We start from the raw sequence: 15226 nt of genomic DNA, 5'->3' as shown, positions 1-15226 counted from the left end.
CTCCGTTCCTCCGGCCGCCGAATGACGCGATCGCGCCGATGCACGTCCAGCCTGGATTGATATAGCGTAGATGCAGCGGGCGATGCCCGATCGAACTCTCGCGAGACGGAGAAGCCGTTTCTACGTTCGCGACGGTGTCTCATTTGGGAAAACAAAAGTAGTTTACTCGGAAGAGAAAATAAAATTTTCGAGAAAGTTATTTATTCTTTTCGGCATAAGGATTGTTGGGATAGAGATTAAATAGTTACCGGAAAATTATGAGAAAAAGATAATAAATAAATTTGATGTTTACAAAACGGGCATTTTATTGGTTATTAATGTGTAAAAAAATAATTTTTTTAAAACTATTTCGACTTATTTAAATTGACTCTTACTAGGACTATTTTCGGATTCATCTCTGCAGGTCTTTAACAATTTAACCTGCGATAACTTTAACAATTTTCATTTTTTTTTTTTTAGTAAAACGAGTTTTCATTTAAAATAAAATAAAATTCTCTAGACTTAACGATTTTCTTAAATTTTCAATTATAACAATTTTATAAACATTCAAAGGTCGCAAAATTTGTCGAAATAAAATCGAATTTTTTCTTTAAAATGCTTTTTGATTTTTTTTTAATTTGGAAATCCGATTCGTCAAATTTTTATAACAATATTATTCTACAAGATCATAATCATTTTTCTTGTTTCCATTTATTTTACAAAAGATTATAGTGCAAATATTGGAGGGGTGTTTTGCCGGACGGCCCGAGAGCAGCCCCAATAAAAGTTTATTTTAGTACGTTAAAATTATTTAAAAAAAAACTAATTTTTTTATACACTAAAAATCAATTAACCTTTAGGTAGGCCATAGTACCCTAGGCAACGAAAAAATGCATGAGTAGAAATCTTGTTCTGGAAAAGAAAAATAGAAAGTATTATTCACAAGTCTTAAAAGTTTATTTTTTTTTTACATTTCTCTATCTCCTAAGGATTTAACTAACGTAAATTTAAATATAATATAATGTACTCTCTAATGAAAAACATGACAATAATAATTAGATTTCTTTGAGGTGTTGTTCAGCACCCCGCTTATTTACTCAGGGCCAGTTTCACAATCTTTGATTAATAACTTAATCTGCTAATTTTTCTATCATAATTGACTAATCACATTTATCGTTAAGTAGAATTGACCAAAAATAACCAATCACGGTTGACATTTAACTGGTCAGTTAAGTTAACCGGAGATTATGAAACTGGCCCTTAAAGGTTAAAACATGTCTTTTTTGTAGATGTAAAATTTATTTATTTGAGAAGGTAGTCCTCTAATTTGTGTTGATTAATTATAAAATATCGGTGTCCTAAGTTAACAACGAAGAGCTTCAAATCAACGAACAGTTTTGCTTGTTTTCGCAAAAGTCTGAATTCTCGCTAAACATAAATACAGAATTGAGAAGTGATCGTGAACGCGAACGTAGCTGCGAATAACAGTATTTTTCGGGTCCGTTTCAAGCGAAAAACTGCCACTTTTCGGACAAAAGCTGTACCGACTGTGGCGCGGAGCACCTATATTTCTCGTCGATAGTACAACTTTTGTCCGAGGAACGTGGCTTCCTCGCTCGAGAACGCGATCCCAGAAGAAAAGCGCCGTGTTGTTGGCCAGCACTGTCTCGCGTCCGAAACTACCCTCCTCCCGTTGCCGCGGTCAAAGGGTTACAGCCGGACCCGATCCGCTCGTCCTGAGCGTGAAGAAAGCGTGACCGCTGTCCGGAATACATATGTAGATAGGATTTCAGGTCCGCATTTAACCGCCTTACATCGTAAATGCTCGCCGCGTCGCGTTCTCACCCTAACGCCTGTGTTTCGCGCGCGTTCTCTGCCGCCGCCGCCGTGCCGGTGTAGCTTTAATGCGAAGCACGTGGATGCGCGTCGATCTCGCCGAATTATACGCGTCGGTGACACTCGTCGGTACAATGGGGTACCGGGATGAATCGCGCGTTTCTACCCCCTCGGCTCTCGCAAGCTGACTTTCCCATGATGTGCCCGTAATCAGATCATCTCTATCCTACCCACCCTACCCACCCTACCCACCAATACCCGTGCATCGCGCTCGTTTGTGCCGCATACCCTGTCCCACCCTATACCTCTGTACCCTACCACATTATACCGTCAGCCTCTCTCTTCTATCGGCTATGTCACACACGTCCGCACACGCGTACAATCTGCTCCGTAATCCCGAATTTTCTAACTAACTGGTTTTTTACGCGCCGCTCAGCCGAATAATCAATCTAACGATTAGTCTTTGTAACTGGGGTAACGGCGAATACGTAATGACGAATACATTGTGTATTATCGTGCGCTTTGTGTCCGCGTGTCCGCAGTATTCCCTTTTTTTTTTACATGACACCTTTTTCCTGACTTCTCTAAATCGAAACGTGAGAACTTGGAGGTGCAATGTTGCAATGATAATAATGAATATAAATTGTAGACATTTACATATTGCAACAGGAATCAATTTTAAGCTGATTATTAATTACAGTTATTAATAATTGTATAATTAGTTCATAATAATTTTCATTAATACCGTGCGTTCTGATTTTTGGTTTTGATCCATATACGAACCGCAAAAATTCACATTTAACGTTGCCGTAATCCACAGCATTTCGGAGTTGGTCTTTTTTTAAAAATACCGATCGCGGAGCGACGACACGACAAACCTCCGCTGCGGTTTGCGGCGTCACGTGGATTCCTGCGCGCGCTAAAATGCACGTACGAGATACATTGTACCGCGCACAAAGAACTATCGATTTTCAAGAGCGACCGACACGTGTCCCGGTATTTGGGACACGTGCCGGCCCGCTTCGGTTCCGAGAAACCGCGAGTTGCACTAGAAAGAGAAAGAGAGAGAGAGAGAGAGACAGACAGACAGAGAGAGAGAGAGAGAGAGAGAGAGAGAGAGATTCGTCGATTTGGCCGCACGCGTCTCTTGCACGCATGTTAGGCGTATATCTACAATAAATGCGCCTGCGTATCGATCTCGCACGCGCGATTTCGAGGTTGCCCTTCTCGCAGTCCGCTGTTGGAGACAATCTTCCATCGATCTAATCCGTAATTACGCCGCTGAAAGAGCGAGCCGGGAGTCACGAATACCTCGATAACGGAGAAAAGTTCCCCAGTCATTTTTCAGACCGGTAGGCCCTGCGATCAACTACAGTCGTATATTCCCTCCGTCCGGCGCCGGAGAGATGACATCTTTCATATAAATGCTATTAAAACTATTGATGTCGGATTACTGCTGTTAATACTATAATACGTAAATTTATTATATAACAAATTGTATGTATATTGTAGTGACTTTTATTTTTAAGCTTATGCTATTTATAAGCAATATGTTTACACAGAAAACAAATGTTGAATCAACAGCATCATTCTAATTGGAAATATCTTGTTAATTTAATAACGGTATTAATGAAACGAAAAGATTAAAAAGTAAAGATAATAACAAATAAAGTTAAATGAATAAGATTTAGTTGAGTTAACTACATATATTAGTGATGGCTCGTCATTCAGTGTTTAATTGGATCAAACTACATTTTAATTCATATTACAGTATCTTTTTGCAGTACATGTATATTTCCCTTTTTTTTGTCAAAATATCAATTGTATATCATTTTATTATTTGTAAAGATACATACCAAGTATAAACAGATAAAAAAAATTTTTCAAAGAAACAGATATTTTGAATAGTAAAATCGTGCACTTGAAAAAAAATTTTTTTTTTTTTAAAGAAAATTTAGTTGCCATGATTTTTTCCAGCAATTTACCTAATACACTTCCTCCAATTTATTGAGGTTATAGGTCATGTTTTATTCATATCATATTATATCATTTTATTGGAAAAAAGATTTGAAAGTAATAACACCATGAATGTTAGATGTACAAATAAATAATCCACTATTTTTTATGAAATTCGATATTTATTATCGAAACATATCGATATAGTCCAATCATGAAAGTAATCCTCATTATTTTTCAATGCTTTCCGCCACCTTTCACAAGTCGAGTTATAAATTCTAGGTCGAAGAGAGGAAGACTGGGCTTTTCTTACGAACTTATCAAGTTATTTTTTTATTTCTTTGACTTTTATAAATTTTCTGTCAGACAAAGCCTGCTGCATCGAACGGAAGAAATGATAATCTGAAGGCGTTGTCCTGTGAGCACGATTGGTGAGGTGAAACATCTGCAGCTAAGTTGAACAGAGCGTATCTCCAACTGGTGATGATAAAAAAAGGTTATCACCCAATCAAATTGCTGCATGACGTCGACTTCGTGTGACGACATTGGTTAAAGATACACTATTGTAACTTGGCTGGGATGTTTTATGAACCAAGTGTATTCTCACCATAAAGTGTTCAGATTATTTGTTCGACGCAGCATGCTTTGTCTGATAAAAAATTCAGAAATGTCGAAAAAATAAGAAAATGACTTGATGAAATCATTGCAAGAAACAACCAATCTTTCTATCGAGCCGGAGTTTATAACTTGTCTGAAAAGTAAAGGAAAATATTGAAAAATAATGGAGATTACTTTCATCATTGAATTACATCATTAATAATAATAAATATTGAAATAAAATATAGAGGATTATTTGTTTGTACATCGGATAATTTTTTATTTTTTTATTAATAAAAATAAAGTAAATGTTAATCTTTAAAGAATTATTAGATCCAAAGATACTTTTTAGATCCTTATCAATTAATAAGAAAGTTATTAATTTAATTTACATGGTACTGTTAAAATTTGTACAAATATATATGTTGATTGAATGGTAGTCTCAGCAAATTAGAATTTAAGTAACAATAATTTTGGTTATTCTTTCGAAATTGAGCAGAAAACGTTTTCTTAAGTACTGAATTGAGTTCATTAAATAAAAAGTAACATAGGATCAACAAATAAATAAATTCACTGAGAGAATTTAATTTGAAGGAAATTAAATATTTGAACATACATTTGTACATTGAGAGTTGCGCTAACGTTTCGCGTCAAGTATGTACGTATTTTTCGTAAAGTTATTCATTTTATAATACTCAAATATTTCATTGCGTGATATGGTAATGGTTTGGCGGCGGTACACGAGTACGAGCTCGAGTATTATTTGTTTACTTGTGACGTAGTTTGTTTTGTGCATACACGTGGATACCTTTCTGCATTTTTACGGTGGCCCTTGAGCGGAGAAATGGCGCGAGCCGCACCGTACGTTACCATACCATTATTCCATGAAACGCGAACACAAGTACCAAGTGAAAATGAGAAATGTGTTCCTTACAGTTATCGAATTTGTTCACGTAATTCAATAACTACTAATGATCTACATATATATTAATCATCTAATAACGAACACATTTGCATGTGTACAGAAGCATTTTGCACACTTCTAATTAGAACTATGAATCTGCACTATTTAAACATCAATGTACAATATTACAATAAGAACCGTTACATATGTACAGGGTGTTCATTAATGGTTGTATCCACTTTTTACTATAGGAGCGTGATTTACCGACGGATATGTATTTCTAATATATTATTATATTAGAAATAACAAATGCGTACTCTTATGGTAAAACGTGGAAACAACCATTAATGAACCTGTATGATATAAAAAAAATATTAGCTTGACTTACGCTGTCGCTTTGAATAAAAAAAAAAATTCGTGAACCCTACCGATTCATACAATTTACACAATTCCCACCGTAACCCGGGCACAACGGCTGTAACGGTTTCGTTTGTGCAGATACGCTCACACGCTTCTTTACCGCGCTAATCTGTCCCTAATCGCATACCAGACTTTGTCACGGCGGTGCCGTTTTCCCCGGCGATTCAATGCGAACCACCGTGAAGGATCCGCACCCCTCTCGACGGCTCTCTCGCAACACGACGGTAAACAAGTGGCCGGGTTTTTCTTTGCACAATATGTTGCAGGACCATTACTTAGTCGTGGCAACCTCCGTTCTCGCGGGGAGAGTGGCTCTTACCTAAATAACCACTCAGTCACTCGCAGACTTCTCTTAGCCGGAGAGGACGGCGGGAAAGAGAGAAACAGAATGAGTAAGTAAGACAGAAACAAGGATAGAGAGAAAGACAGAGAGAGAGAGAGAGAGAAAGAGATATCGGGGAATGGGAGAGGATAAAGGATGTGAGACGAGGGGCAAGCGAGCGGCCCGACCGGGCGGGGGTGGCCCCGATACTATTACGTGATGTAAGAGTAACCGAGCATCCAGAAACCACCCCGTCAGATTAACGAGGCCATTCTCCGATTGATTTCTCGAGGAGCGCGCTTCGACCGTTAACTTCTATATCGCGCTCTCGCGAAGGTGGAACGACTGCTTTTTGCGCGATTCGATATACAGGGCGATATTGAACTGCGGCCGATGGACTTTCAGCCATTAGACGGATTATTTGATCAATCATCATTTGGAGCCGATTTCTTTTCTCTTAGACAAAAATATTATTATTACTCCGAGTATTACCATTGACAATATTTATCATTTCACGATAAATTCTTTCCGCAATTAAATGATATACGAGATGCATGCGTCATGTATGTAACAGATAATGCGTATTATTTGATAAATAAAAATTCTAAAAAGTAAAAATAATAATTACGAATTGCTTAAAAAAATAGCATTACATTTAAAAGTATGGAAAACAGAAAAGAAAATCCTCTATAAATGTAATTTTAATTTTTAATAGCATATTAAAGGAGAAAGATTACTGACAAATACCATAATTAGCAGGTAAAAGATCTTTTGAACGAGTAATTTTCAAGTTTAAATAGATATTGTTTCTTAATTATTTTGCAGTAAATTCCGTCATAAAAATCTGTCTAAGCTTTATTACCAAAATATTGAACGTAAAAAAATTATAAAGTCATGAAATTTGGCAAAAACGTATGAGGTGTTTGAGTTGAACAAGGTCCACCTAACTTATTTTATTTTTTATAAACTCCATTTATGAAGATATTGAAATAAACTAAGTGAGAATAAAATGTTTCTTTCAATAACTCGCAAAAATAAAATTATCTTTCATATTTATAGAATATTTGTAAACAAACAAAAAAATTTTTTTTAACTCCGATATTGGATCTTATTAATTATTATGTTTTTAATAAATCTTGAATTAAAAATAAATTGAAGAAAATAAAAAACTAAGCAATATATATATATATATATATTCTTCAACTTTTAAAATGATTACTACAAAAACGAAATTCCTTAGGATCTATTCTACTGTTAATCATATTTATTTTTAATTTTGTTTGTAATTAATTTTTCATTAAATTTCTTTTGGGAATTCTTGACCATTTGAGTACAAATTAGCTTCTCAAAAATTAGCAGCATTGAAAATCGTTATCTTCTGTTGCCACACACGTAACAAACAAATAGCAATAGCCGTAGCAATAAACGTACAAACTTGCCTTATTTAATAAAAGTACATTTTTGTAAAGAAAGTACACCTATTCCAAAAAATTGCTGTATATATTTGTTTTTTTCTATAGTTAAGAAGTTGAATAATATGTTGTGATAAACCATAAAACAATATATACTTAATAAAATTTGCAATAAATTTTTATATCGGTTCATTTACCCATTTCGTCACAAATTTCTGTTACACTAAATGAGCATGTTACTGTCGGTTTTAATTTCTCAGTTCTTTTTTACTTATTTCCTGTGACACACTTTTTAAGCATATATTTTAGGCAGAAAGCGCGTTCTTAAATGATATTAACTTTGAAAGTGGGCCTTATTTAGACCTTATTCGACTCAAGTACCTTATTGGCAATTATATTGCTAATGCAAGCTATCGTAACTGAAAGACAAAGTGCATAAAATTGGTATCTTTCTTTTTTTTCTTGTTTGATCTTTCTCTTCCTTCCCCTCGGTCTGATGATTCCGCAAGAGGGGCGCGTTGCAGCAGGCGAAATGCATCGAGTGGCGTTATTCGCGCCACAGAGAAGCGGAACTCGAGATACAGAGGGGGCCGGGAGAATATGCGAAAGGAGGCGAGACGAGACGAGACGAGACGAGACGAGACACGTAATGGCGTGTCGGAGTTAACCGGTTGATAACCATCGGCTATAATTAACTCGAGCGAACCGGTGAACGAGCACCCGAACCCGATAACTGCACCGAGCCGCAAACTATGAGTTTACGATACACGCGCGATACGTTTGTGTGCGCGTCAGAAGGAAGCAGGAGGCGGGGGGAGGAGGAAGGAGAGTGCCCTTCTTGCCCTTTCGGCAATCGCGGGATTCTTGACGAGGTCGCGGGGCGTACTTGCCTCGCGGCGCAGTGCGGCACGGGGAGAAACCAACACTGTAATCGGAATTACGTTCGAGTGCATTATGTACCCCCGGATGCGGAGCATATACGATAATGTCTGTTTTACGGCCGGTTAGCTTCGCTAACCGACGATAATATTGCTCACGCGTAGATGCGGACTACCAAAATCGAAGGATTGCAGTTGCATGCATTTTGGGATCGTTCTCCTTCGGACGTTTTTCTACCTTTTGTCAAAAATTTACATAGAGCACTGAAACTACGCTTGGCAAACCGAACTAAGATATCAAATAATTGTAAATTAATAAACATTAGCTATTTGCAGAATTAAGAAGTAACGCATTACTTGTAACGTTATTAAAGTTACAATTATTTTTTTTTCAGTAACGAATGAATGACGACGTTACATTTTCCTTATTCGTAACGTTAGGTAACGTAGCTACATTTTGACTCCAACATTCTCTTGATGATTAGTTTATGTTATAAATTAAACATAAATAGAGAAATCCCGAGGATCGTGAGATATGTATAGAGTGAGATATCAGGATATTTTGTATCATTCACGTTGAATTCTGTGAGCAACTGTTAAAATTACTTCATTACAATCTGTTTAGACATTGTAGGATGGTTACTAGTCATTAGTGTTCACTAAATTTTAGTTTTGCAAATAGCAGCAATTTTTTCAAGTGCGTAGTTTTCAGAAGTATGTCAGATATTAATTTTTTAACTTTAATCTAGCTTTGAATATGGCTTTCAAATAATGTAATTAATATGCGTCGTAATGTGTTTCTGAATTCGGTATATAAAGTTATGTCATGTCGTGAGAGGAGTCGTGAGATGATCATGAACTATTTGCATTACGAGCACAAGACCGTTTTTGCGACTTTACAACCTCCAGTGGACGTTGTATAATTTACTAGTAGTAGAATTTATTTTAAAAAGTTATTTTTTAAGTCAAAGAAATTATTAAAAAAATTTTTTTTGTTAATAAAATACATTTTATAAAATGTTCATAAAACCTCGTTTTGTTACACTTGTGTGTAAGATGTACAGACCGTGCCATTAATGCCAGGCGGTCTGTACGAAGAATCATTAATTTGTGATTTTTTATAATTAAAAGTACCTTTTATAACGTTAGTTGTTAATATTTCACGATTCCCGTGCTATCTCACAAACACATCCTTCTTTCCCTCTCCGGTAAATTGTAATTACGTTCGTACTACCCGATGAACTTCTGCCTGTAGGGTGATTGGTAGAATTCTATGGTTAACAATGTGATAAGAATTGTCACGCTAATATTTGTTGATTTAAACGTATTGTATTTTAAAAATACAAAATGGTATTTTACCACCCCCTTTTTTTCTCTATATAAGGCAACGTTTTGACCCTTAATTAATTCAATATATTTTATTTATATTATTTTTTTTGTAAGTGTACTAAAGATGATTAAAAATCGAAACGTTTGCCGTTATCTGTATTCCAATCTATAATATAAAATAAGATTCAATTTGGCTCACTAACCTATTTCTATATATTTTATTTTAAAATGCAACGACAGAGTAACCAACTAAAATTTTTATATAATAAAATTTTTTTAAATTTTACTTCTTTATTTAAATTTTGTCATTAATTCAAGTGTTAAATATATACATAATATTATAATATGTAAAAAGATAGTACTTGTATATATTTTAAACTTTTCTTTCCTAAAAAATAAAATTTTATAATACTTTTTATTTATCACAAAATTCGTATATATAATATTAATGTCGGGAAAAAAGTAACGAAAATAATATAGTAACGATTCATTAACTTTTAAATAATGATAACGGTAATGAGTTACTTTCGTAAAATAACTTTACCATTCCTGGCTATTTGTTTTTTGCACATATATAAAAAAAAATTTAATCGGATATATATTTCATGAGTTCAGAAATATAGACTTCTTCTGCACTACAGTTGATTATATACGTTCACGGATTGATAAATAAAGTATGAATGTAGTCGAATGAAATGTGCCGTGTAATAGCGCAATAAAAAACAAACTCGTTTTACCTTATACTTATTTTATTTGCCATGCAAACAGTGAATAATGCGAGATAAACGGGAAGGTAAAATTTTTACTCGAATAACGAACTGAATGAGGATCTATTCGAACAGTGTTCGACTTTCTCCATGGATTATATACAGCCGGAAACGAGTCTCGCCGGGCGTGAATAATTGACGAGACGCATTTGGCAGCCGGGCGGCGATCTGTTCGCAGTCGAATCCGCAATTTTCGTTAAGCAGCGCTCGATTCTCATCCTTTTTCCCTTGCTCGCGGGACTTGGACTCGCCTTCCTCTCTCCCTCTCTCCCGACAGGGCGAGAGAGAGGCTTACCCGCCGCCGAGAGGAGAAGGAAAGCTACGCTACGCCGCGCAATCATCGGTCAGTCTTTTAATTTCCTATATTGGAGCGAGAGCGCGCGTGTACACGGATTTGGAATTGGTGTGCAACACGCGTACGCACGTGAGCGACGTGAGGATCAGTGGCGGATATAAAATAGATGTACACGCGCTTTGAGGCTCTTGTACATCGGGTGAACCTGGAGTCTCCTTTCCTCGTACACCGTTGGTGACCCTTGACTCCAAGTTACCCGAAGAATCCATCATTGCATGATCCGTGCGCGGCACCCTACAAGAGATATATTACACCCTGCGGATTATATAGCGCCTGGGGCGTCAAACCGTCTTGACTCGTCACTGAGGACGAAGGATCGACGAAGGAGGGAAGGAAGCAGGGTGCTAGTGAACATGATAGAAAGAGTCGGGCGAGGTGGTAGCGAGGAAGAGAGAGAAACAGAAGGAAAGAGAGTGCAGGGGAGAAACAGAGGGACAGAGAGGAATGGAGGGAAGGAGAGTGGAGGGATGAAGGGATGGCTCGTGCGCGAGGGTCGGCACGGAGTGGTAATTGGCTGTCAGTGCTTCCCAGTCCTACCAACCACCCAACAACCCCGAGAGATTGGTATCGCTTATAATTAACTTCTCCGTGCCACGAAGCCACCGTTTCCATCGGCGTCCATGAAAGGAGGGCGAGAGGGAGGGCAGGGGGAGGGGGTAGTAGCTGGAAAACAGAAGTATAGAAGATCGCCGAGGATCGACGATGGTGCGCGCAGGGGGTTGTGCCCCGACACGAGGTGAACGAGTGTGTCTGGACGGTCCGGAAGTCCGAAAGATGACTGTGGATGCGGGTAGCCGGATATCCGCGGAATCTCGGCTTTCGCGACGTATTCACGACCATACGTGACACGTAGGGTGCCTGACGGAAAAAAAGAAGTACAAGTTGGAGAGATTCAATGATCGTGGATCGTTGGAGTATAAATTTGAAGTCCCCGCGAATGCTAAACGTTTTTTTATTTGACTAAAGGAGTAAAGAGTACATTAAACCGAGATTTTGGGTGCGCGGTAATTCATTTCACCTTTCAGCAACGTTTATTTTATTTACCTTTAATTAGCGTGTACCTCTTCACGTAAATATTTCTGTAAAAATCGTAATTACGGTTAGCATTCTTTTTCTTTTGTATAAATTACACAGACAAATTACAAGTATATAAGCAAGACACTTAACGTGACGCGGAGTATAACAGAATAAGAATAAAGAGAGCGACAAACGAATTTAAGAACAATTCATTATCACCCTAAGATTTGGAAATAAAATTTTATTACGAGTAATAATATGGTTAATCTATCATACAATAGGTGTAGTAAGCCCAATTAACCCAATAAAATTATTATTGCTATATTATTATTATATTTAATATGATATTCAATAATATATTTTAAAGTATGTCATATTTAATATTGTATGCAACAGCTACACTGAGAAAAAAGTTGTTAACTTGATTGAATTTTTCAACATAAGTAATTGAAGTTCTTCAGTTAAAATATTTATGTATTTAAGTTAAATATGTATGTAATTAAGTTAAATATATAAATATTTTAACTGAAGTTCAAGTATTTTATATATTTAAGTCAAATACATAAATAAACTCAAACTGAAAAAAAAATTAATTGAAGTTGAAAAATTTAGTCAAATTAACAATTTTTTTTTCTCACTGTATGACTTGGTCGTATTTGAAATATGTGTTTAAAATAAAATAAAAGAATAATTTATAATTTTAAATAATTTCTTATGACCAATTTTTTATTTCCTATTTTAAATAGGAAAAAAAAGAAATTATTTAATTTTAAATAAGTATTTTAAATAAGTTTTTCTGCTGATTAATTTTGATTAGATTTTACCATCTTTCTTGAAATGAAAAAGTAAAAGCCAGTGTTGTAATAGTTGTAACCAAGTATCATCTTAAAATAATATTCAAAATATGTATATAATAATATAAAATAAAATATTAAGTTGGTAATAAAATTGTTTTATTTTCTATCTAAATAAAAGTTTTTACTTTATATTAAAAAAATGCTTTTTACTTACATAGAGGAAGAATGACATGACTTTTTTGCCAACCTAACAGTTTATTTAATATTTATTATTTTAAATAACTTTGATAACTACAATGTGTTCCATATTTCATATTTTAAATAAATCGTATCAAATATTTTACCGACTCCTGACAATACGAACAAACTTTAACCATGATTCAAATATAAAATTTTTAAAATATTTTAATAACGTTTAAAAAAAGCTCATGTATTGAATAATTTTTTTTAAATATTAATTATTTTAAAACGTTTAAAAATATATATGAAATCAATATTTCTAAACGTTACTTTAGTGTTTCTTGCGCTTAGCAGCGAGAATCTTAAGCCGTAAGAAATTGACTAATCATAGTCGATTATTCTCTTCGACATTCGACCGTGATTGGCCAATTTCTTATAGCTTAAAGCTTACTGCATCTATTGTAGATTGACCCTTCTAGCCATAGAATAGAATATTACAATGATAAGACAAAATCCTCCTCTCCCTCTTTCCGCTATCTAACTCTTGGATTTTAGGCGATCAATTGTTTGAACGACTTCGATATTGATTCGAGACTTTCAGAAGATAGAAAGGGCTGTTAAAATTAATTTTTTTTTTTTTACTACTATCAGCCTCTTTGATGAGCCTCTAGAACAACTCGTCGAATCGAAAAATTCCGCTTCTCTGTCTCGAAACCATTCTCCTTGCCTGCTCTCTCAAACGGGCACCAGCATCGCCGTTGCGATTCGCGTGCGTCGCAACAAGCGTCGTTACGGCGCCGCGATGTCAACGGCAGACCGAAGCTAAGCGCGTGCAGGTTGCATCAAATCAGCGAGCTAACGAACTCGCAGCATCCGCGCGCGCGGCGCGGCGGGTTGGTTACCGTCGTGGAATACGACGTGAGTCCGGGGCATCAACCGCGCTGCGTCGAGCGTGTACCACCCGCCACACATACTCGCCCTCCAGCCTCCCCCGATCCCCCTCCCACCCGCTCTCCCACGACCGGCATATAGGATCCACGGAATATCAGTGCAACCCTCCGGTAACTAGTTTCTGAGCAGGTCACCCCAATTAACGTTTCCACGTATAGCACGACCGCCCCTATCGTCCCCTCCTCGTCCCAGCGCCGTCTCTCTGTTTTCCTCCCGTTCGCCTGCTCGCTCCGTTCTCTCTCCATCCGTCTCTGTCTCTCCCTCGCGAGCTTCTCCCTTTTGGTTCCGAGGCTCCTACCGTTTTCCGCTGTGCGTCGCGCCGCGGTAAGTCTCCCAGAAACTTATAATTGCGAAAGGAGTCGGCAATTATAATTGCCTCAGACCGACGGAGACGGCTGTAATTATCCAAAAAGTCGGTGCACGCCGCGAGAAGCGCTCGAGCACCACGGCGCCGCGCCGCGCCACGCTGGCTAGCTGTACGCGGAGTTTTCTCGAAATCGCGGGGGATTAAGGGGAATAACGGACGGAGGATGAGCGCCCGGCGCGGCGCTCCGTTCGCGCGCTCGGCGGAAAATTTCACCGCGCAGCTCTCCCGCTTCGGTTAGACGCGGTACACGCGGATAGACGGTGAGCCCCCGGCCTCGAATTAAAGTTCGTTAATTATTTGCATACTTGGGATTCGACGCCGTCCAAATCGAGACCCAATTCGGGGTTGTTAATGTCGGGAATGGCGGGACGTTGTTTCGGTCGCGTCCGCGATCAATCTACTCGCGATGTATTCTCGCCAAAGGTGTACTTGCGATGCGACGCGCGAGAATTTCGGACGCGGAAATTAGAATAAAAGAAGGAGGAGCGAAGATAATTTGCTGCACTTTGTTACAAGTCTTTGCGCTGCATTAGTATCGTATTATGATTTCAGTACGGAAAAAGAGACTTGTTAACAATTAAGAACTTTATTGATTCGGTAAATTCATAGCCGTAATATAGGGACAGTCCATTTTCTATGTTAAAGTAGCAAAGTTTTATAGCTGAATAAAATTGGCGATTATGAGTAATCATATGCGTTCGAATAGCATAGCGCATTTTTTAATACAATTTTTTGCGAAAATTAATCGAATATGTCGATTAAAATTTTTAATAAAAGTGTTAGCTAAGATCAGATCAGTATCCTGCTAAATTTTTAAGTGCTTTAGCAAAACCGTTCTTTCCATGTGTGAGTAGTGCAGTGATGTATCACGTACACTGTAAAAGAGTTTGATAATAGATACCAATGCTAATTAACTAGTCGATTAATATGACTAAAAATAATTTAACTTTTCTGAATATATAGTTAAATGTTACAAAATTTGGTTGTACTTGTTAAATATTTAGAAGCATTTATTTTTGATTACGTTAACCAAATATTTAATTAACATTATTTCATTCAATATTTGGTAACTATTACTAGACTCTTTTTTCAGTAAAATGTAAAATGATTACTGTTCGTGTAGAGAATGTAAAAGGGCTTAGTTATTTTATAATATATA

The 15226-nt window shown here is 36.8% G+C and overlaps 1 long non-coding RNA gene across 1 annotated transcript in view; it reads right to left on the bottom strand.

Moving 5' to 3' along the window:
• Positions 1-280: 280 nt before the first annotated feature.
• The window catches only part of LOC105195275, a 287417-nt gene continuing 272471 nt past the window's right edge, over positions 281-15226 (bottom strand). Inside the window, exon 9 of the long non-coding RNA XR_850695.3 lies at positions 281-891. This is a non-coding gene — a long non-coding RNA (uncharacterized LOC105195275). The remainder of the gene's footprint in view (positions 892-15226) is intronic.

This window comes from Solenopsis invicta, chromosome 5 (genome assembly GCF_016802725.1).
Source record: "Solenopsis invicta isolate M01_SB chromosome 5, UNIL_Sinv_3.0, whole genome shotgun sequence".
NCBI lineage: Eukaryota > Metazoa > Arthropoda > Insecta > Hymenoptera > Formicidae > Solenopsis > Solenopsis invicta.
The sequence above is the reverse complement of the archived record's forward strand: the minus strand, read 5'-3'. Positions and strand labels throughout refer to the sequence as shown.